The 24,478-nt window shown below is 37.0% G+C and overlaps 1 protein-coding gene across 1 annotated transcript in view; it reads left to right on the top strand.

Moving 5' to 3' along the window:
• FHIT (fragile histidine triad diadenosine triphosphatase) overlaps positions 1-24,478 on the top strand; it is a 613,325-nt gene that overhangs the window by 43,361 nt on the left and 545,486 nt on the right. Inside the window, exon 2 of the mRNA XM_082487872.1 lies at positions 4,697-4,794. The gene's annotated coding sequence lies outside the window, so the exon portion shown is untranslated. The remainder of the gene's footprint in view (positions 1-4,696; positions 4,795-24,478) is intronic.

Genomic DNA, 24,478 nt, shown 5'->3' with positions numbered 1-24,478 from the left:
TTTCAGTTATGCATCTGAATAGCTATGTTAAGATATATAGTGGTGTATAGTTCAACTTCTTACGTGGCAGTGCTGAAGGAATGTTAGTCTTCTCAGATACTGACTTTTAATTAGTAATGGGGTTTGTGGATACTTACAGATAGCAAGATGTCACTGCTGGTGGGTTTCTTATATGTGTGGGTGTTTTTTGTTTGGTTGGTTCTTTTTCCTCTGAAGAAGAGCAATAAATAGCAAAGCATGTCGTTTAAGTGATTGCTGAAGTTGGTCTGAAGCAAAGATGAAACTTCTCCAAACTTTAACTCAAGTAAGTGATGTTAATAGCCTTCCTTTTGATTTGCAGGCAATACTTTGCTCTGTCATAACTTGATTAAAAACCATAAGACTCAAAATGCAGTTCTAAATTTTATAACTTTTTTGTGCAAGCAATGAATTACTGATGATAGAATATACTTTGAGAAAGAAAATTAATTGTTTTTGTTAAATTCTATTTGCACTACATTTTACTTGAATTTGTGGTACATACAATTTTCTAAGACATCTGTAAATGAACTCAGTGCAGTCATATTGAAATCATATTTTGGCCCTGGATAATTTTTCTTTTCAAAGCACAACATGCTATTACTGATTCTTAAAAATATTTTTTGTTTGTTTAAACATATTATTTCTGTTTCTTCTTTCCATCTTATATATGTAGCACCTAACATAAGGAAGATGTTTTCTTTTTCCCGCTTTATATTTTTAAATAGACGTTCAAACAGACTTCAGAGGTAATCTTACAGTTAGGCCACTGGGGAGAGAAGAGCAATCTATGGTGACAGGCTAAGGATGGAAACTGTACTCCCCAGATGCTGGTAGTATAGAATTTATGGAGTTATCCCAAGGGAACTACTTGGGTATCTAAAGATAAGCAAGTACATAAGTACTTGCAGAATTGGCAGCTAAGTGGCAAATAGAATATTTTATGTGGTGCTGCACTCATTCAGACTTATTTTGAGCAAATTTATCAGAGCCCCTTACCTTCATTTTCATGTTATTGCTAAAATAAAATCTCAACGTATTTGGAAGTCTGCACTTGGCATGTGATGTGTAAAGTTCATTTCCTATGCTTGTACTAATTCTTTTACAGATATGTTTTTACAGAAATAGTTGTAGAGAAATAGCAAAATTTGCTTTTACTATTACTCTATTATAGTATTGTGGTTTTGGTTTTTTTTTTTTTTTTACGATAAGTGTTGGGGGAAGGGTAGCTGAGTAGCTTAAGAAGCAAAGCTAGGTGGAAATGGTATGCATAAACTAATTGTTTCATAGGAACTTTTGGTCCCTGCTACTGCAACTTTAGGGTATTGAATATACTTGTATAATATTTGTTAATGATCCAGAGCTGATCCGCAGTAACAGAATGAATGTCTTTAAAAAGAGCGAATTTAATGTTTTTAAGGTATGAGTATAAATGAAACTGTCTCTTCTTAGAATTTTTTGCTTGTAATTGTTCAGTTTACCTGTATCCTTCCTCTTTAAAAATACATGTGTGAGAGATTCTAATGCATGTAATCAGAGCTTGCAAAAAGATTTACTGTGTTCTACCTAGAATATTAGTGTGGGGAGGTCTGAACCAGGTTTGAAGTTGATTTGCATCTAGCTTTTTTTTTTTTTTAACTACCTTGAGCTAGTTTTGCTCTTTTGTGACTTTCTTCTTTAACACTTAATTACAGGGATCATTTTAAGAAACAACGACAAAACCCCCGAAACAAAACCCCAGTTGTGACTAACTTTACGAAATCATTCTAATCCAACATCAGAAAAGAAAATTATACAGCATGAAACAAATCCACGTTTTGAAGTCACTGTAAATTATATAAATCTGTAAATATTGAGGCCTTTTATCTGTTACTTAGTTTATCATTATAGAAACAACAGTATCTAGAATTATTATTTACAATTATGATTTTGGCTACAGAGAACTTGTCAAGGCTACATATTTTCCTGAACCTTTAGTTTACTAAATGTGTCTTACATTCTAAAATGAATTTGAATGCACATACTAAATGAGTTGCAAGTCTTGGACTTGCTTCGTAAAAGACTAAAACAGACCCCCTGTGCCCAAACCACCAAAACAAAAAAAAAACAGCAAAAAACCCACCACAAAACCATAAAAATATCCACCAAAAAACCCACCCCAAAAACCAAAAAAGCCACACCAAAACCACCCACCCCCAAACCAAACCAAAATAAACCCCACCCCAAACCAATGATTAACTATTTATTTATTTGGCATCAAAGAAACAGTTGAAGTCTCATTTTGCCAGAAGTTTTGACCTCTCTGTGTACCAGTGATATCAGATGCAAGATGCTTACTGAACAGAAAAAGCAAAATTTAAATATTTTATATAGCTTGTGGTTTAAGGAATTATATTGGCAGGTATTAAAAATGTTCTTTGGAGTGTGCAACTTGGTTTGTATAAATTATTGTCATGTGTCTAGCGACACATGAATAGCAAGTGTATCTCATTTGTTAAAAATATCCTGCGCCAAATCAAGAATAAGCAGCTGTTTTGGTTTTGTTCATATTTGCACATTGATAAGTTAACTACTTTAACACTGCTTAAAGAAACTATGAAGAACAAGGTGCCAATGATGTTCATAAACTGTAGGAATTTCTACCCCGTGTCCTTAAAACTTCTACTTAAGTCTCCCTTATTTAAATTGCTCATTAAAGTTACACTATTAACTAGAAGCACAGCAAGTAGGACACAAAGAAAGAGGGCCAGACTGGATACTTAATCTCTTTTCTAGGGTTTATAAGCTCGTATTTAAAAAGGAAATGAAGAAACCTTTGTGCCAAATATACTGTATAATTTTGGGAAGTGATTAAAATCTGAAATGGCTTGAAATGCCCTTCTTTTTGGGGAAAAAAAAAAACAATTAAGCTTTCTTCACAGTACATGGTATTTTGATTTGTGGTATTGCAAATGGGACGTGATCCCATGTTCAAAATATCTTAAGAACAGGATGAATAGAAAAAACTAGTTCATGGAGCTAGTTCTGTCATCCTGACCTTATTACTACTTTTACTTAATTCTGTGAAATACAGTTGACCCTTTAAAGGCAACTTAATTAAAAAAACATTGGAATCAAAACTGGGAAACTGAACACTAAATTCAGTTCCTGGCTGTCATTCATGTTGCTTGTAATCTTGGCATGGAGGCCAAATTCAACTGTTTCAGTGTATTTTAATATGTGGTAATAGATGTTTTAGATTGTTATTTTATTAATGTACAAATTAAATAATTGTACAGAGTGACTTTTTTTATATAAAAATGGTATAGCTTGAATGAAGTGCTGGAAACGGATGTGCTTTGTAGGATGAATATTTACATAAATGTTTGAATCTTTCCCTTTGGCTTAAACCTTTTTATTTTCTTATTTGCTATAGAAATTAAAATGATAATATTGCATGTTGACAAACTCAGCTATACTGTGTGGTTTACCTAGGAGCATGTAAAGTGGCATCAGCCTTATAACTAAAACTAGAAATGATTGAAAACACTTTTCAAGAAACCCATGGGGATATAGCACCCTTTAATATTTTTTTTTTAAAGTGCGTGCTTATTAGAATTACTGCATACAGCTTAGAAACTTTAATAAAAAGGTAGATGAATTCTGAATTCTAGCAGGTTTTCTGTGCAGTTGGGCTATATGGAGACAGAGTTGTGAGATGGATTCCATTCTGGGTTATAGCATTTTACTGCCTTAATTAGTGTGTTCAGGCCCTATAGTCGTTATACCAATTCTCTGCCTTTTATCTTCAAGAAGCCACTTGCTGCTTTTCTGAACTGAAACTTCTCATATGTAAAAATGTAGCATTTGTTATTTGATTAATACAAGATTCAATATTCTATCTTGCCTGGATTTCCCACAGTAATGAAAACTCATCTTTTTTCATTTGGTTTAGTTCAGGAGTAAGCAAAACAAAAGAGCAAAACTTGGCTGTTACTTCCTCTCCCCTTTTTCTGCTCAGCATTCTTTACAGGGCATGACTGCATGGAGTCACACCTATAACTCCATGTAGTCATCTACAAGCTTGTCTTTATTACAGTTTTAGTATACCAGGAGATTTCACCTAAATGTCATGACTGAACATTTGTCTTGGAAAAGACCTAGAAGGCTAGTTAAACTGAGTAACTATACCTCCAGCATACACTATTGCCATTTTCTTAGTATTTTTATTTTTATTTTATTTTGAAAGTTTGTGAAATTCTGGAGGAATTTTTCATCAAGAACTGTGGAACATAAAAGGTCTTAATTTAGATGGGAGAGGTGTGGGGGGTTGGACTAGATGATCTCCAGAGGTCACTTCCAACCCTGACCATTCTGTGATTCTGTGGATGATATTATATAAATGGATGAGTCTGGACTCTGTTAAGCATTCTAGGAGGTCCCTTATGTTCCTGAGTTGTGTATCTTGGTTCCCCTTGCCCTTTATTGTGTCAATAAATCTTTGGCATCCTTTCCTAAATCACATACCTTATGTAAACATGCTGTGTTTCTGTCTATCAGTCCTCTCATCAAACTCATGGATCAATGTCAAATTTGGAAAAGGACCTCAGATAATTGAGGTCCTGTGAATTTCTGAGAGCGTGTGCTGACCAAACATCATCTACTTAAGATAATAACCGGGTTTTTATACTGTCAACAGTGCACAGTTGACTCTGCAACCAGCTGATGCCCGTGGCTGTTGGCAGCGATGACTCTGAACCATCTTTATCTGCCCTCTTTGTTGGCAGCTCCACAGCAGTAAGTCTTGCGGCCCTTCCCATTTGGGCAGGGTAACCAGTTTGAGAGAACAACCTTTTTAGTTAGTGCTTATCACTCTAGGTCTTGATTGCTTCTGGGTGTTTGATTGCTTCTAGCTCTCTTCAAGGAGACTTATCTGTAATGGCACAAAATTGGGCAAAAAGAGTTGAGTGTTAATATATTGAGGTAGCGTATTGGTAAATCAGTGCTGCCTTAGCAACCATCGTTGTTCAAGTGTTTTATATTAAAAAATAAATCATTAAACCTCCAAGTAGCCCTTGGACAAGTTAAAAGCATTGGTGGAAAAAAGTGAGTTGAATGAATTAATGAGTTATCCAAAGTTACCTGAAAACTTTTCTCTGTAAAGGTTAAACTTCACCATATTTTTTGGTTTAGAATTTTTCTGTGGATTTTTAACATGCTTTCCTCATTAACAGACATTTTACTTACCACTTAACAGGAGATGGATGTTGTACTTTGCGTTGAGGAACAGTATACTTTTAATATGATGGGAATCAGTTTATTATAAAGTTGGCTTTTTCACCCCAGGGAAGTTCTTAGACTTTCATAAACTTTTACTTACATGTTGGCTTTTTTATAGAATGATTTAGGTTAAAATGTTTAAAATTAGGGTTGAAAATAAGGTTTTCATTTCTTAATACCAAAGCATCCAAGTCTGTCTTGTGGGAGGAAGCTTCTCTCCAACTGAAATCCTGATGCAAGTAAATTTAAGAATTGCAAATAGCCTTAGTAACGCCAGTCCAGCAAACTCAACAATTTCACAGCATTTGAAAGAGAACCTGGGGGAGAAAAGATCCCTAGAAAGACGCGTTCTAGAAGATGGTGGGGTTATAGATGAGGATCAATCAGATGCTGACGTTCAGAGTAGTTGGAATTCAAGGTGCTGTAGATATTGTTTGTGATATGTATAGCGTTATTTAATTCAGATCTGCCGTGCTTTTAGATTTACAGTTAATTGTTGTTGTTCAGCTTTCTGATGGCATATTAAAAATATGGTCATAACACCCCTTTAATGTTAATGAGGACTGAATGTTCAATTCTCATCATGTCACTGATTTACTATTAAGTTTTTTGCATTTCTGAAGTCTTCCAACTTAATGTCAGCAGCCCCAAAGAAAGGGGACTGACTAGTATCTCTAGAAATCAAGCTTAATTTAATTTCATATACAGAGAACTATTTCTATAGGACCCAGCCCATGTTATCTCAAAGTCAACAATGGTTTTCCATGGACATCTACTGACTTTGGATCAGTTTCCTATAGAACCTGTTTATTTAACAACGTGAAGTGTTATTTTTTCCCCAAAAGTGGAAGATTACCTTTGGGTATGCAGTTTATTGGAGGAATGATAATAGATTAAAATGTATGCCAGGGTATTTGGTGGGTAGAATTTCTGAAGCTGTGTGTTGCATCTAAAACAACTATGTTGTTCAGTGGTAACTTATTTGCATTTTAGAATCTTTTACATGAATGTTATACACTGTCCTAGAGTTACCTCCATTTATTGATTTGGGACATATGCCAGTCTCTAATTGTTTCTTTCAAATAGCATTTGTTCGCAGTGCTGACTCCATTCTATTAATTCTTACCCTTCAGACTGTACTATCCTTTGCCATATTCTGCCAATCTCCCCAAGCAGTTTGAGGGGTTGTTTACTTGATCAGTCCTAGTCTTTGACCTACCAAATTCTTTCATACGTAAAGCATTTTGAAACTACTTTTCTGTTGCTAGCAGGCATTTTATTTTTTACATCTTAGTCTGTGAATTATGTGTCTTAAAACTCTTCTGTTTCTATGCCAGATGGAAGCATTCCATATGTCAGAGTACATCTGAATCCTTTACATACTGTTTTCTTTCTGCAGCCTAGTAGTCCCTCACTCTTTCGGACAGATTTATGCAGCTCCTTTCCCTGGAGGATCTTTCAGTTATATTTTATGCTGGTTACTTATTTTCTCATCACCCTGCCCCCAGCCCACAAAACTTAACAAACTGCATTTTCCTCTATCCCTCAGTTTTATTTCATTGCAGCTCAGACTTGTGTATTTTCATTCTTCTTTCATTCCATTATTTGCAAATAGTTATTTTAGGTATGTATTAATTATGGAGGAGAAAGTATTCTTATTTCATTTACATATATATGCTATGTATGTATATACAGAAAGATATATATGGTTTGTTAGAAGAACACTTTTCGATAACTTGAACAATTCTGATTTATGTTATGCACACGGTTTGGGCTGTGGGTTCTGCCCCCTCCCCATTTAGTGCTGGCATTGTTGTAGGTGTCTCGGTCAAATAGTGTTTGATTTTAAGTTTGGCTTGTTTAGTGGGTCAGGAACCTCCTTGTTCAGCCAGAGTTTTCATCCATTGTCTTGAGAATAGATACATAACTCCGAAGTAGAACATTTGGACACACTGATGCTGAACAATGTTTAAGTTGTACTTTCCTCTCTGTTTACTGCCACAGTTAAGACTTGAAACTAACTTACATTCCAAGTTTAAATTGGTAAACATTGTATTCCCTGTGAGAGGGAAATGAGTGAAAGGTGCTCAGGGAGACTTAAACTGTACCACTAAAAGTTAAGCGAAAGTTTCTTACTTAGAATAGCTTGCCCATTAGCACTACTGATAATTGAAGGGGGGGGGGGGGGAGGGGAGGGGTGTTTTCTGTGTGGGTTTGGGGCTTTTTTTTTTGTTTGCTTGTTTGATTTTTGGTTTTGTTTTTAAACCCTTTCCAAAGAGGTTTTAACTCAGCTGCAGAGAAATTTTTTTCCTTAGTTGAATCTAAGCTGGCTTCTAGAATACATCTCTAATCAAATGTGACAGACAGCTGTTTGAGAATTAAGATTATTTCTAGTCTTTAAAGTAGCCCTGGAGCTGCAAATATCACAGTAGTGCTGTATAATGAAGGAAAGGTTGGGGTGAAAATAGATTAAATGTTAACAGATATGAGCTCAGTTCCTAGCTCTTGCTCCTTAATGGCTTCTTACTTTGCACTGATAGAATAATTTTGGTTTGTCCAGTGTCTTGAGGATTTTATTTTCATAAATCCCACTGACTTTCAAAGTCAAAGGAATTTAGATGTGGAAGCAGATTATTTTGAAAAATTTTACCTTTCGTTCTTCGCTCCCATCTGGAGACAGATGATGATAATTCCATTCATTTACCTCCTTTTTAAATCTTCACTGGACAGGGAAACTGCGCTCCTGCATGTGAACAATGACCGTTCCAGTAGGACAGGGACAGTTTGAGAGTTCCAGAGCTCGTAGAAGACTATGGTAGAATCATACAATGGTTTTGGTTGGAAGGGACCTTTAAACATCATCTACTCCAACCCCCCTGCAATAAGCAGCAACATCTTCAACATTGTAAAAAATTTCTTCCTTATATCTAGATCTTATATCTAAATCTACCCTCTTTTAGTTTAAAGCCATTACGCCTTACCCTATCGCTACAGGCCATGCTAAAAAGTCTGTCCCCATCTTTCCTATAAGCCCCCTTTAAGTACTGGAAGGCTGCTATAAGGTTTCCCTGGAGTCTTCTCTCCTCCAGGTTGGACAACCTCAACTCTCTCAGCTTGTCCTCATAGGACAGGTGGTCCATCCCTCTGATCCTTTTTGTGGCCCTCCTCTGGACCCACTCTGACAGGTCCATGTCTTTCCCATGCTGAGGGCTCCAGAGCTGGATGCAGTACTCCAGGTGGGCTCTTATGAGAGTGGAGTAGAGGGGCAGAATCACCTCCCTCGACCTGCTGGCTACACTTCTTTTGATGCAGCCCAGGATATGGTTGGCTTCTGGGCTATGAGCACACATTGTTGGCTCATGTCCAGCTCTTCACCCACTGGTACTCCCAAGTCCTTCTTGGCAGGGCTGCTCTCAATGCCTTCATCCCCCAGCCTGTATTGATACCAGGGGTTGCCCTGACCCAGGTGCAGGATGCTGCACTTGGCCTTGTTGAACCTCATGAGGTTCACACGGACCCACTTCTTGAGCTTGTCCAGGGCCCTTGGGGTGGTATCATTCATGGAAATGTACAATGCGATGTTAAAAATTCTTTGAGATCTTGAAAACTGCAAATGAAAGGCATTTTTTTTTTTTTTTATTAAAAAAAGTCTATTTGTAGAGGTGCATAGTGGAAGTTATTATTGTGTCATCAGATTTCTTAGAGGTATGCTGAACAATAGCTCAGCTGAAAAAAAGCAAAACAATGTAATACAAGTTTGATGGATATGAACTATTTATGCAAAATGTCCTGGCAACTATAGTTTCTACATGGAAATTTCAAGGAGGAAGATTTTATTTTAGCTCTTCAGAAGAAAATTAAAATAACAAAATACAAACCAGCAACAAGAACTCAACTTGCCTGGATGCAAAAAGTATGAGAAGAGTTTTTGTAAGTATTTAGTTGTCTTAAATGTCTCGTCAAGGAGCTAGCCAGAATTGGATTTCAGTCTAAGTTAATGGCAGAACTGATAATAGGTTCTCTCAGCATGGAGCAATAGTAATAAACCTGATGCCTTGGCATGTCAAGAATTCCAGGAAGTACTGTGTTTCCCTGAGACATAGTGACTCCTACGGTCATATGGAAATGTATTTGGTGTCTTCAGAAGACTAATAGGTTCAAATCAAAATGATCTTGTATGATGCATAAAAAACAGGAGACTGAAATAGCCAGTTGGTTGGCCCAACTGGTATGATACAACTTTCAGCCATATGCCTAGCCATCAGCCTGTGCTTTATTTTTAAGGCAAAATAGATGTGTGCTTTGCTTGTTGATAACTATGGAATCACTTTATTTTTCAATGTAAGAGCTATTCAAATTAGATAAGAGATATAAGGTTTTTAATAATGGGTAAATAGATTTAAAACATCAGAGCTTTTAGCAACAGAACAAATAGGGGTCTTATGATGATGCACAACAGCTCCATTTATGTTCATCGTACGTTGGCTGTTTCTTAGGAAAGCTGTCATTTAGGATGTGGCTGCTGTCTAGATTATGTATGTGCAAAAATTAGAAATGCTGCTTTTGGTAAAATGCCTGAAAACCTATTAGAGGATTTTAAAAATGTGGAAAGCTATCTCATGGGTCCAGGTAATAAAATTATTTTAGCAACTTCAGGAATTGTATTTTGGTAGAATTATTAGAAAACGTGCATTCAGTTGATCTGGTTTGAAATTCTGAATTACTACACATGTCACCAAAAATCTGAAGGTTAGAAAGGTTTTCCTTTGTGGGGATGAATAGCAAAAAATTCTGTTGAAATACTGAGTGTGTAGATTCCCTCCCTCCCTCACCCGTTACCTGTTATATACAGCGGACAGTTAAACAAGTTGCAGTGGCTATGCAGCTTTGCTGCCTGATTTATGGCGCATTTAATTTAATTCACCAAAGGTGACCTTTTTGTATTTCACTGCAGAGACACAAAGTTTGCTGGCTCCGATTACCCAGTCTTATGTTGGAACTTCCCATGGTAAAAATGACATGAGAATTGTACCCACATGCGACCTGTTTTGTGAGCATTTATTTACCTAACTTGCCACTGTTTTAATTTCCTCGTCAGAGTTCCTCATTTTTAGAGGCTTGACTAAAAAAATTTCTCAAGCATGTCCGTAGCTACTATGTGCAAGCTACCTCAAATAACAGCTGCTTCTTCAGCACAGTGCAAAAACCTTTTGGACTGTTAATTGGAGAGAACACAGGATGGTTTTGTGCTACTGCTGTTTCTTTGGGTCTCTGATGTATGGAGGAATTACTTTGTGATATATATATATTTGTAGCTTTGAATATGTAATGCAAAACCTGTTCTCTCAGGAGAAACAGAGGAATGATGTCTTGCAAGAGTCAATTTCTTTGAGTGCATTCTGTGGGTAAGTTTAAGTGTGAGCTGGCCCTGTGGGTAGTTCCCGCAGTGCTACAAGTTAGTCCTTTGAACAGGGGGGAGTGTGGAGTGTAAGGCTGTATCTGTGCCTTTTGCTTTTTTTGGAGTGGGAGGTTGGCGGTGTTAGTAGTTGTTTTTTGCCAGTCAGGTCTCTCTTGGAAGACCTGGGAACTGATGCCTCCAGAAGCTTTCCCAAGGGATGGAAAATAAATAATTTTTAGGCAAAGAGGACAAGGCTTCCCTCTTTGTCTTTTGCCCGTCTCATACTTAAGGATGTAAAAAATGAATGACTGACAAGTGGTTCACCTGGACAGATCATCTCCTGCCTAGCTCTAGATTTTCTTTGTCCTTTCCTGGAACTCATAGGTCTTAAGTCAGTCTTACTGGAAAGTTTAAACAGTACCACTGTGGTTACTTTTCCTCAGTACTAAATTCCAAAAGTAGATCTAGGCAGTTACTGTGAAATACTGATTTTTACTCTGCCTCTTTTTTGTTTCTAAATAAGATGTCATAAAATAGCAGTAATTTTCTTCTGCGTTCAGCTCTAATTTAGTGTCAGAATTCAATCTAATTGACATATTTCAATTTTCCAAGAGAAGTTTGACTCTAATTTGATGTTTAGACACAGGTTGAATCTTGTGTATTTGCATATTAATAAGTATTCTAGAAAGGTATCTGATTTTCACAGCAATAAATTTTAACGACTTCTGTTTGTACAGCATTAGAAAACATCTGGTGTTATCAAACCTTATAGGCAAAATGAACTTGCTGGAGAGAAGACTGTACTTTTCTACTCATAATAACCTCAGCTGTTTTATTTACCCTTAAATGAAACCAAATTTGTGTGTATGTGATAATAAGACCCCTGCATTATTATATTTTGATATTATATAAAATTTGAAGAGCTGCTTTTGCTTACACAGTGATTTGGTGATGTAGGGTTTTTTTTCGTTTGTTGCAAATAGACATTTCCAAGTGAAAAAGGACAGTGTAAAAGCTGCTTTCTTCTAACTTGTGGAGAACTCTGTGTGTTTTTATAGCTGTTATACTTAAGTGTGTCTTGCAAAAAATATGCAAGAAGCGTAATAGTTAACTGCATAAAGGCTTTTTGGAAAATGACATAGCTAAAATTTTGGAAAGTTGCTGTGTGTATTTGCACCCATCCAATCCACCTGTAGAAAAAAGAACAATTACTCTCTTGAGCTTAAAATTTCGTAATTTTGTTGACACCTATGTGTGCTACAGATTTATGGTATTAGCTCTGTCACTGTGTTAGTCTGGTTTGTAGGTCGAAGGAGGTCATTCTCCCCCTCTACTCTGCACTGGTGAGGCCACAACTGGAATACTGTGTCCGGTTTTGGGCTCCCCAGTTCAAGAGGGACTGGGAACTGCTGGAGCGAGTCCAGCGAAGAGCAACTAAGATGATGAAGGGCTTGGAGCATCTCCCTTATGAGGAAAGGCCGAGAGAGCTGGGGCTCTTTAGCCTGGAGAAGAGAAGGCTGAGGGGAGACCTTACTATGGTGGACAAGTATTTAAAGGGTGGGTTGAAGGAGGATGGAGCCAGGCTCTTTTCAATGGTTCCCAGTGACAGGACGAGGGGTAATGGGCACAAGTTAGAACACAGGAAGTTCCGTTCAAATACACGGAAACACTTCCTTACGGTGAGGCTGACAGAGCACGGGCACAGGCTGCCCAGGGAGGGGGGGGGAGTCCCCTTCTCTGGAGATTGTCAAGACCCGCCTGGATGCAGTCCTGAGTAATGTGCTCTGGGCAATCCTGCTTTGGCAGGGGAGTTGGACCAGATGATCTCTAGAGGTCCCTTCCAACTCTGAAAACTCTGTGACTCCGTACCTCTATTTAATTTTTTTTTTTAATATATATGTACTAGTATTTAAAGTAGTAGTGAATAAGAAACATTGAGTAATACAGAAGACTGTTCATGATGTGTGCCTGATCCTCAGTCTGTATATTATAACTGATTTCCATCGTCTGTCGCGCCCCCTCCCCCCCCCCCCCCCCCCCCCCCCCGATTGAGATTATAGTGCATGAAAAGCAGGATGTTTGTAAATAGGGTTTATTCTTCTCCTTCAAATCCACCCAAAATGACTGTAGGGAATGGAAATTACTCTAGGGGACAGAAGTTAAAGATGGACAGTGTGGAGCTATACACCTCTGCACAATGGCACTCCTCACAGTAGTTCTTTCAAACAATGGTTATTTCACAGCAGTGTCATCTTCACTTCAGTATTATGGAAATTCCTCATGCTAAGTGATTTACCACTCACTGGATCTTCTTCTCTGCCACACAAAAAAATCCCAAAGGGTTGTTTAGGACAGCAAGCAAGTTGACTGTTCAAAGATGAGTGGTTTGTGGGTGTGGTGTGGTTTGGTGTGTGGCTTTGGCTTTTTTTTTTTTTCTTTCTCTCTCTCTGGTACCTGTTATCTGTTGTATCTTGGCCAAATCTCTTCTATCTTATCTGTGTGTTTGCAAGCACAATATAAAGACAGCTGTGCGTTGGAAAAGGATCTTGCATCAATTGCCAAAGCTGGGCATATGTGTGGCTGTCCCAGAGGATGTTATGTTCTGGAAACAAAGGGTAATATTGTAATAATAATAACAACTTTAAAAATAGTAAGTCCTGTATAATTTAAAAAAACACACAACACCCCAAACCAAAAAACTGTTGTCACATTTTGCAGTCTCCCGGTTTACCCTTATGAATATGAGAAACACGCTCACTGTATTGAATTTTAGTCCGGGGCAAATTCAGTGGAGCAAAGAATATTTATTACAGCACTGGGAGTTACACAGGGGATTTCTCCTCCTGTGGCTCATTTTTCCTTTACAAACGCTTGTTTTTATTTTGTATTCCTTATACTTATTCATGTTTCTTCTTGGAACATAATTTGCATAATCAAAGAGTTTTCGGAACACAACCCACCCTCAACTACATAATCAATTAGTTCTTGGAATGCAATCCACCCCTGAGCACGCCCCCTCCCTTCTAGCGGCGCAGGTGCTATGCTTCCTCAGGGGTCTTCCTGGTAGTCATTGGAGGCTCCAAGTCTTTATCATCATGTCCTTCTTGTGGGTTCTTCATTCTTTACACTCCTGTGGTTATCTTAGCTAACTACACCACCTTTTGTTCTGCAAGTTTCAGTACTTCCAACTGTTGCTTTTGTATCCTATCTAACACTATCCCTTTTCCAAACGCATAGCAAGCCCACACCCATCTTAGCTGAAGCCATAGCAAGCACACATTCATTTTAGCTGAAGCAAAATTCTTTTGCTTAATTACTTATTACATGTATAAGAAGGTTACCAAGTAAATAGTATGCCAATAATAAGATGTGAACCTGTTGGAGGGGGTCCAGAGGAGGGCCACAAAAAGGATCAGAGGGATGGACCACCTGTCCTATGAGGACAAGCTGAGAGAGTTGAGGTTGTCCAACCTGGAGGAGAGAAGACTCCAGGGAAACCTTATAGCAGCCTTCCAGTACTTAAAGGGGGCTTATAGGAAAGATGGGGACAGACTTTTTAGCATGGCCTGTAGCGATAGGATAAGGAGTAATGGCTTTAAACTAAAAGAGGGTAGATTTAGACTAGATATAAGGAAGAAATTTTTTACAATGAGGGTGTTGAAACACTGGAACAAGTTGCCCAGAGAGGTGGTAGATGCCCCATCCCTGGAAATGTTCAAGGTCAGGTTGGACGGGGCTCTGAGCAACCCAATCTGGTTGAAGATGTCCCTATTTAATTAGAACATGCTTCACCATTCTCTTCCCCATGAAGTATCATGAACAATTCTTCTCAAACTTATCTATATTTTTCTTAAATTTATGCTGAATTTGAACATGAGAAATTAAAGTGTTTTGTTGAAATAGTGAGAGAGACAGTTTGATCACTGTTGGAAAGTATGAACTAACTGTATTTGTGGGCTCCAAAATCAGAATATTAAAATGGCAGCCCTGAACCACTCAAAGCAGAGATTTCTTACTAGGTACATAGACAGATGCATACAAATACAATTTCATTTGACAGTGTGTGGTTTGTTTTTTTTTTTTAATCTGTCACTCATTTCTGTAGTTTTATGAGCAGGAGGCTGTAATCCTCTGTAATCTTGCATTATTAGTAGTAACATTTTTGGTTGTGTGTAATTATCTTGCTTTTTTCCCCCTTTTTGCATTTGTGTTCCATTCCCCTCTTTTTCCTGAACAATTGCTATTGTAGAATTGAAAAGCTGAGGCATGCTTTAAAAATATCTGTACTTTTCATACAATACCAGGTGTGCATTATGATTTCTTGTGAAGTACTTCAGGTCAGTGTTCTCAGAATATTTATTTAAAACACGTGTCACTTCCTCAATTATTTTCATGGACTGAGAAATTCTTATGGTCTCTTTCTACCCAAGATGAAAATCATATGAATAATTGTATGCTTACTAATGTAGACACTTTTTGTACATCAGTGAGTAGAGTACAGATGCACTGACTTAAGATGGATTTGAAATTAAAGGTTTGGTTGTTACTTCTTTGGGTAGGGCCATAGAAATGTTTCAGAGTATTTCTTAATTTTTTTTCAGTGATTTAGAAAAATACGTTGAAACTGCTTGGCTCTAATGTGTTGTATGTGGGTTTTGTTTGTTTGTTTTGTAGAGTTAATACTACTATATTACAGAAGCCTTGTTTTAACTTCAGAATGTTTTTGCTTTATCGGAGTGGAAGAGTAAACATCAGTCCTGAACATCAAATGTCCTGAGGAATCTTTTGTCTTAAGTGGAAAGTATTATAATATCCTACAACTTTTATCTTGAAATTTTCATATTAAAGGTAGTGGTGTTATGAAGGTTCATGTACACAGTGAAATGGTGTCAGTATTTGCAGGAGAGTAACCCCTGCCATCTTCAGTCAGCTCCTCTTCTTCCTCTTGCCTGTTTCCTTTCCCTTCCGTAAATTCCCTGAATTCCCTCTTTCTCCACGCAAGAGTTCAGGCAAGCTGATACAATTATTCAGTCCTTGTGTTCAGATGTTATATTGTAAAATGTAGTCACCCTAGTTCATGTATACATTTTCAAATGACTGCTTTTAGAGCTTCTTAAATGCTTCAGTAAGGTTGAATTGCATTTGTCTGGAAACAAGGCAAAAAGCAGGATGAGAGCAGAATCTTTTTCAAAAGAGTTTGGTCCTATCCAGTTTAATTGAAAAAGCAGCATGTTGGACAGGCTGTTATCCCTGTCTCACCATTCCCTTAAATCTGAAATTCTTGTAGACTATGGTAACGTCTTAAATAACATGGCAACTAACCCCTCTTGTTAACTCCCTGTAGAGTTGTTTTTTTCAGATCTGATTAGTGGCTGCTTACCAATGGACGTTTGTATTTTGTTAAAAACTAATTTTTGGACCGTTTGAGCAACAAGGAGCAGAATAAGAGTGATCTCAGACTCTTCACTCAGGAGCGTTATACGTATACTTTCTTCTCCAGCTGTGAGTGTAATAGCTTCAGTAAGGAAATCCTTGCTCACTATTTCCAGACCTGCCTCTCTGGGTCACAGTCTTGTTTTCTACTCTCTTGGGATTAAACTTTGCTTTTTGGCCTTTTAGAGTTTTTTTTTTTATTTTTCCTTCTGACACCTCCATGAATCTGGGGGTGGGATGTTAAATCAGTGAAATGCCCCAGGCTTTGCAAAAACACTTCTATCATTTAAAACTTGATTATTTTCCCAGAGAAACTTGTAGCATAGGCCTTTACGACTGATCCAGTGACTTGGTTAGCATCTTCTGCTGTTTCAGCTACATGAGCATATTAAGGAGCTTAAGTGCTTATAACATTTAGCCAAAGAAAGGTGGCTTAGTAAATTAATATTAAAATAATCAAGTAAATGTCAGCAAATTACATGAGCTACTTTCAGAACCTAGCTAGTAACATTTTGTGCTATATAATTCTGCAGAATAGAAACAAAGCAGCCGTGTCTTCAGAGAAGTTAACGTGCTCAGGACTGTGTAGGCAATTGATCTATTTTTGGAAAAAGCGTCAGTACCTTTTACAAAGATATATGGAGAAATAGTGGAAAAATGGTAATTTTCAGAAGAAAATCCAAATGGTAATTTTCATAATTTATGTATTTTAAAATTTATAACAAGAAGAAAAGTATTCCGTAATACTTTTCTCTTTGCAGAGATGAAGATCTAAAATTTTACTACGAATACAACTTATGTTAAAAGCATTTAATTCTAGGAGGTCTTCATGGGTTTTATTGAGCACTTAGAGTCACCTACATAGACTGACATACCTTGCCTATTGTTACTGCTAAATTAAATTTCATTTTGACAGCTGACCACCAAGTCACTCTTCCAGAGACTATTTTGTTCTTGGAGTGAATGTGACATAAGTAAAATTGTTTATTTGTGACTATTATTGCTTGTAGATTTTTTTGCTCTTACAGATATGCTTTAACAGGTTTCAAGATTCTTAGAAGAGTGCTTTTTTCATTCTCTTGACATTTTTTTCAGTGTGAAATTTGTGAAGTGTTGAAAGCATAGATTTTCCTTGATTAATGTAGCCTTTGAGATTATCAGCTTCTTGGCAGCACGTCCGTAAAGATTATTTTCTTTCTTCTTTTGATCCTCCCCCACCCCTCCCACCCCCCCACACCCCCCCAGGATACAGAGGACTAAACAGGTATATATTTCCCAGGGAAAAGAAATGCAAGGAGAACTTACCCCTAAATTTAAAAATAAAGTTGTTTCTTTGTTTTCTCCTGCTTCCCCCACCCCCATCATTCCCCTTCACTCACACTTTTAATGGGCTGTTTCCTTGTTAATAAAAAAAATGAATTGTTTAAAATATGTGTGCATCAGGGAAGTGGGATGACTCTTGTCTGTGTAGAGCGTTGTCATAAGAGAAGTTTGTTGAAGCATGAAGAAAAGCTGCGATGTACTGATGCTAAAAAGTTGAGTAAAAATAGTATATTAACTGAGTAGGAGGTAATCTAATTTTACAGATATAAGGTATACGAGATCTGTGAAGACAATGTGACATTGTTACAGCGTCTTGATGTAGTGTAGCATCAGTTGAGTGTCTTGATTCCGAATTGTCTGTAGACCTTATCTTTTAAAGCCATTCTAAATGCAGGATCAAACTCCACTGATTCAAAACCATGCTGTTTTGCTTTAAATCAGGAAACAAAACTCACTATCTACACTTTTTGCATTCAGAATAACATTAATATCATGAAGTAAAATAATGAAGACAGCGTGCCTGGTCTTTTTTGACTGCCTTTAGTTTGTGAAAGATGCTTCAAGTTCTAGTTTTCACTTTATGCGCTTGACTGTAGGTGTCTAGTGTTACACGAACACATATATAATGAAAATACTTGCAAGTAAAATTTACTATGTTTGATCTGTTTGTTTAAAAATATGCCATAGTATTTAGTCTGCGTACTGTAGGTATGAAAAGTTCCATGTTAGGTGATTTGTGTGTAAGGCTGATAAGGAAATGCGAGCACTTGGAAAAGTGTTTCCTAAGCCCTTCTAGAAACTGCTAAAAAAATAATTCTTAGCTATTGTTGCAGGAATAATTCAGCTTGTTAGATACCATATATCACCGCAGTGTTGAAATGAGCTGATGTTGTGTCTGTTGCACTGATAGTGAGATGTTTAGTAAACGTGACTACGAATTTAATTGTATAGCGCACTGAATTTAATTAGCCAATAAATTTGTCCTTATAGTGTCTTCCTTCATAAGTATAACGATTCTGTTTATATATCTGTTCTATGTCCTGAGTTTTCTCCCAAATTCCTTGTCCCTGAAAGATAAATAGATCCAACATACTTTTCATGCAGAATTAATCTTGTTTCAAGATGTCTTCAGTAGTTAGAGGGTTGGCAATGGAGTTTGAGCCTAGGCCTGAATCTGGACCTTCCTTGTGGGGGCTATTGCTGCGTACAGACTTGCAGAGAGCATCAGATGTTATCAGTACCAAAGCAGATATAATGTCTATTTTCTTGAGCCTGTTTTCAAAGCAGTCTCGTCTTCGTATGAAGAGAAACTTTCAGATTAAAGGCTTTGAAGAAGCTTGCTGTATTTGGATTGGGATCTCAGTTACAGAGAACCTAAGCTAATTGCTAGCGGTGTCTGAGTGACTCCTTCAGACTGATCTTAACCAGGTTTGAGTAAGATCTCATTCCTCATCAGTACCGCCCAATTCACAAATGGACAGATGAAATGTGAGCGAGAAGTAGATTGCTTCACAGATATCTTTCTTTGGGGATACTTTTCTGGTGTTTGTTTCTCCTGGGACAAAAGATGCAGAACACTGGAACAGGGTGGGTTTCTGAAGGCTGGCTGATGTTGTGTGCAAAGGCCGTTCCTGATGTAAGGAGAGGGGTATGATGGCAAGTCTTTAAGCTGTCTTTAGCCTTCTTTCTTGTAGATTGCTGTGCTCCACTACTGGGTAGGCAGTGAGCCTGTCAGAGAAGGAAACCTGTGCTGCAATCCCAGCAGGGGTTTTGTGGGAATGAACGTGGTCCTGCACAGCTCAGCAGCAGTGTGGGTGGCGGTCTTATTGGAGGGCTGAACGGAAAGATAAAGTTTAAAGGAAGCTGTCTTTTCTCATGATACTGTTCAGCCTATGTGTAGAATGCAATTATCACTGTTTTGATCTTTCAGATGATTTAGTTTTCTGCTTTTAAAACCTTTTGTCAGTCAGGTATATTCATGCTTGGTTTGGATTTGCCTCATTACTGTCTGTGTAGACTAAACGATGACCATTACTTTTGCTATTAGAATCAGCAGTGCAGCTGCAGAGGAAAAAGCCACAGCTATCGGTAGACATTAAAGAAATGCTTCTTGTTTGATGTTCAACTTGTCATGCCTTTTTTCTCATTGGGTCAAAATCTTCCTTTGTTCTTTTGAACATTTGAGGAATTAGGCTACATAGAAATGACACTTGCACCTGAACGTGGGGGTACCTAACTGCAGAACTCACCAACAACGTGAATTTCATACCTGTGAAGAGCTTACAAAGCAGCTTGCACTCTCTGACAATTTATGCTTAATTGGTTGAGATTTAAAGAACCTTAAGACAGCATTTATTCATAACTGTTTTTATTTTCCTCTGGTATTTCATATTTCTTACCTGAGAGCTTTCTAGCATTAATACACTGATGTTTTGAAATATAGATATATAAGAAAATAACTTCTTAATGAAGAGCATTTTATATATATATATATTATATATATGTAAGTGTGTGTGTATATATATATATATAAAAAACTGAGAGAACTAGATTTGTTTAAAAAAATCTAGATCTTTTGAGGTTTTGGAAGTGGGCTGTTTTGGTCTTGAGTCTAACTGAATTCTAGAAATAAAAGGCTATGATTTGTCAGTCATAAATGCCAGTCTTTTAAAATAGGATTTTTTTTTACCTTCAGTATCTGTATATCTATTTTTTATAGCTAGGATGATGTCATTGTGCCAGACCATGCCTTTTTTTTCACCCCTTACTGGAGACTGAGATTTTTTTTGTTTGCAGGTAATCTCAGGTGATTCCATTTGCTCTCTACAGTGTTTCATAAAGCAAAGACCCTCATTGGGGAAAGGTCAGTTTGTGTGGTCTTTGTGCATAAATGTGTGTTTAATTCACCTCAAGGTGTACAATAAAAATTCCCCAATGCTTTCCTTTGTTGGTAAGGTTCCATAACAAACAACTGCTTCTAAGTGTAAGAGAGTGTAAAAAGGGGGAAAAATGTATTCGGAGCCTCTGTACACTATAGACAAATATGAAGAGTAGTAGGCTTTAGAGTAGGTTAAGTAAGTTTTCAAGTTGTATCTCAAGTTATTCCAGCTATTGACAGTCAAATTAGGTTTTTTACTGAACACTTCTAGGAAATTAAAAGGTGATACGTAAAATATCAGCTCTGAAATAATGAAATCTGAATAACTATGCATTTCACAAGCTGCATTTCTCAAGTTTTGTAGAAGATTGGTATGGCTGATGGTTAGATTCTCTCTTAGCAGAGAATGTGATAAACCCTCCTCTCTTGGTCCAGTTCCAGTGTTGGATAATAAGAACATAACTAATTCATCATCTTTCTACAGATTTCCAGTAATCTGTTGTTAATGCTTGTATTGAAGTAAATATAACTAAAGCTGACAAATGGAAAAACTTGCATTCACATCCCAATGATGCAGTGAGGTGTGGAAAAAAAATGGCTAGGAGCTGTAAAGTATAGCCTTTTGCAAAACCTAATGACAGTGTCTAACTTTATGATGAAAACACATTATTGTGAATGTCAGCGCACCGAGAATTGTTTAGACAGACTGAAATGATGATTGCTAAAGAAAATATCAAAAGCAATAAAATGTAGAACAACAATCTTCCATTGGTTTTGTTATAATTCAAATATGTTATCACTTGTATAGTATCATTTCATACAGAGAATCCCATTCAGTATGACAGGTGATACTTTAAAAGGAAGTAATGGTAAAGAGGTTTGCTTTTGCTTTTAATATCTTAAAGGCTTAATATGGATGCTGGCATATATTTTGTGTCTAAAACCCAATATTACAGCAATTTGAAATGGAAGAAACTTTGAATTAGTTAAACTCCACCCACAGAAAAAGAATAGTTTGAGGCTCCAGTTAACTTTCATTAGGAATTAAAAGATCTACTCTGAACAGAATTGATTTGAACGGTAATCATACATAGTGGAAACAATTTATTAAAGGGGTTGTCTGGTTCTATCCTTTTTGCTTCTGCACATCAAGCAAATCAAAGGAGGCTGCTTTCTGTTGGTTGCCAATAAAAAAAGTTTGTATTTATGAACATTGGTTGTTTAGTCAAGATTGTTTCTGTATTCCATTTAAGATACGTTAAAGTACTGTTTACAATACTTTGTGATATAATTATATTTTTAGAAAGGAGAAGGTTTTATCCTTTTAAAAGGTCACTATGTACATGAGTTAATAAAACTCTCTGAGTTCCCTTGAAGTTGAAAATAAATTGCAAACCCTTGATCTCATACATCTAAATTATAGCTTTACTAGCAAATATCAGTTAGAGGTTAGTAGGGTGGAGTCATGCAAGGCGCACTACTTAAGGATACAATAGAAGGAAGCATTGAGGCAGTCGCCTTTGCATCTACTCTGTCTCATCAATGACTCATTCCTGAAGCCTTGAAGACAAGGCTTTGCAGAACTGTCTGATGCAGTGGGCGTTCAGAGACAAGACCACGGGCTGTGTCCTCTGGATGTGTTTTGTAATGTTGGCTGTTTTGGGGTAACCTTCAGTCCCCCATTATCCGCTCCTTTGGCACGAGGCACTTGTCCTATTATTGGTGTGAATGTCTCTCCTTGGTTAATCAGTGGCATTCTCACTCAGAAAGTAGAACCCTAGCAGAACTCAAACTTACAGCTCAAAATATAACTGATTTGTTCTGAATATGCTTATATGAGAAACAGGCAATGTTTACTACCTGTTTATAAAATTTTGATAAGTTCTAGTAATTTTTTCCTGTCTTAACTCCACACAATACCCCCTGTCCTTTCTGAATGAGTTAGGCTATCATTAAGGTGGATGAAAATACTACATTATTAATTTGTCTGTTCTGCTGTAGCAAATCAAATACTTACTTAAACACTAAGCAAAAAAAAATTTAGGATACCAATTTTTACATTAAATGTTTTTATTATTTTTTTTAAAAAATGCTTTTAAGACTTACATTCAGGGACAGTTTTATGGTGGGATGGGAGGGTAACTAAAAATAACTTTGTGCCAATCAAATTTAATTTTCTCCTAGTGTAATAGTGGATTGTCTTTTTGTGACACCTTGTTGATCAGAGTGTAGTCGATTTAAGCTTTCACTGTGTTGCATCTGTGGAGAGACAGAGATGGCTGAAGAGAATATAAAGAATCTCTGTTTTATCAGTTTTTTCTCTTTTCAGTGAAAGTGCTAGTTAGGTCCCTTGGCTGCCTGAACACAGACGCAAAAAGCAAGAAGAGATAGTGCAAGAAAAAGAATTTGTATGTAGGATTTCATCTAGTGAAATACAGAGAAACTTCCCATCCCCTTTCCCACTTCTGCAAAACCAAAAGCAAATTAATGAAAGCTAAGTAACAACAAAATCTTAAAAATTCAGGTCTTAGGTGAGTTTTTATGTTGGTTTTGTTGCATGCTGCTGACAAACTAGGATAACTTTTTTAAAATGTTAAACTGTTATAACTGAGTCATGCAGAGTACCTTGTCCTGTCATCTTGAATTTCTGTCTCTTCAGTTCAGTGAGCCCTTTCTAGTGTTATCAAACATGACTCAGTACTGGGAAATACTATGAGAATATTAAATTTGATATGGTTTTATTTTTAAGTTTCACTTATTGATAGGAAGCATCCCTCTTACATACAGAACTGTTGGTTTGGATCACTTCTGTTATGATAAACATAATGAATGAAACACTTTAAGTCCAGGCCATCTGAATGCTGCTGGTGAAGTCATCTTTTGTTCTCTCTCTCGTCTCCCTTCTTTCCTTCTCCACCTCACTTTATCTGGACTGCTCATTTCTGTTCCAATCGGTTTTGTGTTGCAACAAAGTAAAAATTCTTATTCTTTCTTTTAAGACGGAACTGTATATGTTCATAGTTAGTCTCTGTTCCAGGTTTTTCTCGTGTCCTCCAAAGCCTCCTTTTCCTATAAAGGCTTGGAAAAAGTTAAGTCAAATACAAATGTGAGAAAAGTGGTCAGAAATAAATGCTTTAATAAATACAAGTTCTGACCGTGGCAAAAATAATCTTCTAAGAGAAACAGAGTTTGTAATTTTTTTTCTTTCTTTATTCCAGATGAACAGGGTCTACAGAAAAAGGATAATAGGGGAAGAAGGTGGCTGAGGCCACCAAATCACCTCTGATCTCCCGTTTAAAAGCGGTGACCTCTAATTCTTCCTTGCCTGGATAAACACTAACCATTCTCTCCTTTGCAGGAGAGTACCCACTTCACTTCCCGTTTATGTTGACCAGGGGCTACATAATATATATGTGAAGATTAATACTGAAACAGGGACGAGGGAGATGGTAGACTTTATCTAATGGCTATTGGCCTACCTATTTTTTGACTTTTTGGATAATTAACTGAAGTGAAAGTTAAATGCTGGTACTTGACTTGTGATATGTTATTTTAGCATTAAAGGTATGTGTGAATAAAAAGGAAGTATTTGTCTCTAAACCTATTACACGGACAAATTCAGCTAAACTACAGTATACTACAGCATACTCTTCTGTATTCCATTTTTTAAATATAGAGAACATAAAAATTAAATATAGAGAACAAAAATCTTAAAATCTGTTACTGGATTGCTAAAACAGTCCACAAGCTTGTAGTATTCTTAAATTCTATGCTTGCATGGAAATTAAAATTTGAGAGAAATATTCACTTTCAGTTGTATGTAAGGACAAGATTATATGCAGATATTGTGCACTTAGATCTGGTTGTGGTGATCCCTAGCCCTTGTGACATCTGGCCTTTGCTTTTGTAAAGTTCTGCGTTTAGATGTGAAGTCAAGTCCTGCACAGTGCTGAGTACAGCAACCAGCTGTCTGAAAAGCAAAGGTTATTAGGAACGTGACACCTCCATCAGCACTTCCGTGTCTCCTCTTTGAGTATTTTAATGCCTGTGTCCTATTTTTTAGGTTTCATGCATGACTATGGCCCTTAATATCCAAAAGACGTCTTATATATTCAAAATAGTGATCTTTATTGACACCTTTTTTCTGCTGGCTGTCAACTGGTAGCTGA

Source organism: Vanellus vanellus, assembly GCF_965231255.1.
Source record: "Vanellus vanellus genome assembly, chromosome: 9".
Lineage (NCBI taxonomy): Eukaryota > Metazoa > Chordata > Aves > Charadriiformes > Charadriidae > Vanellus > Vanellus vanellus.
The sequence above is the reverse complement of the archived record's forward strand: the minus strand, read 5'-3'. Positions and strand labels throughout refer to the sequence as shown.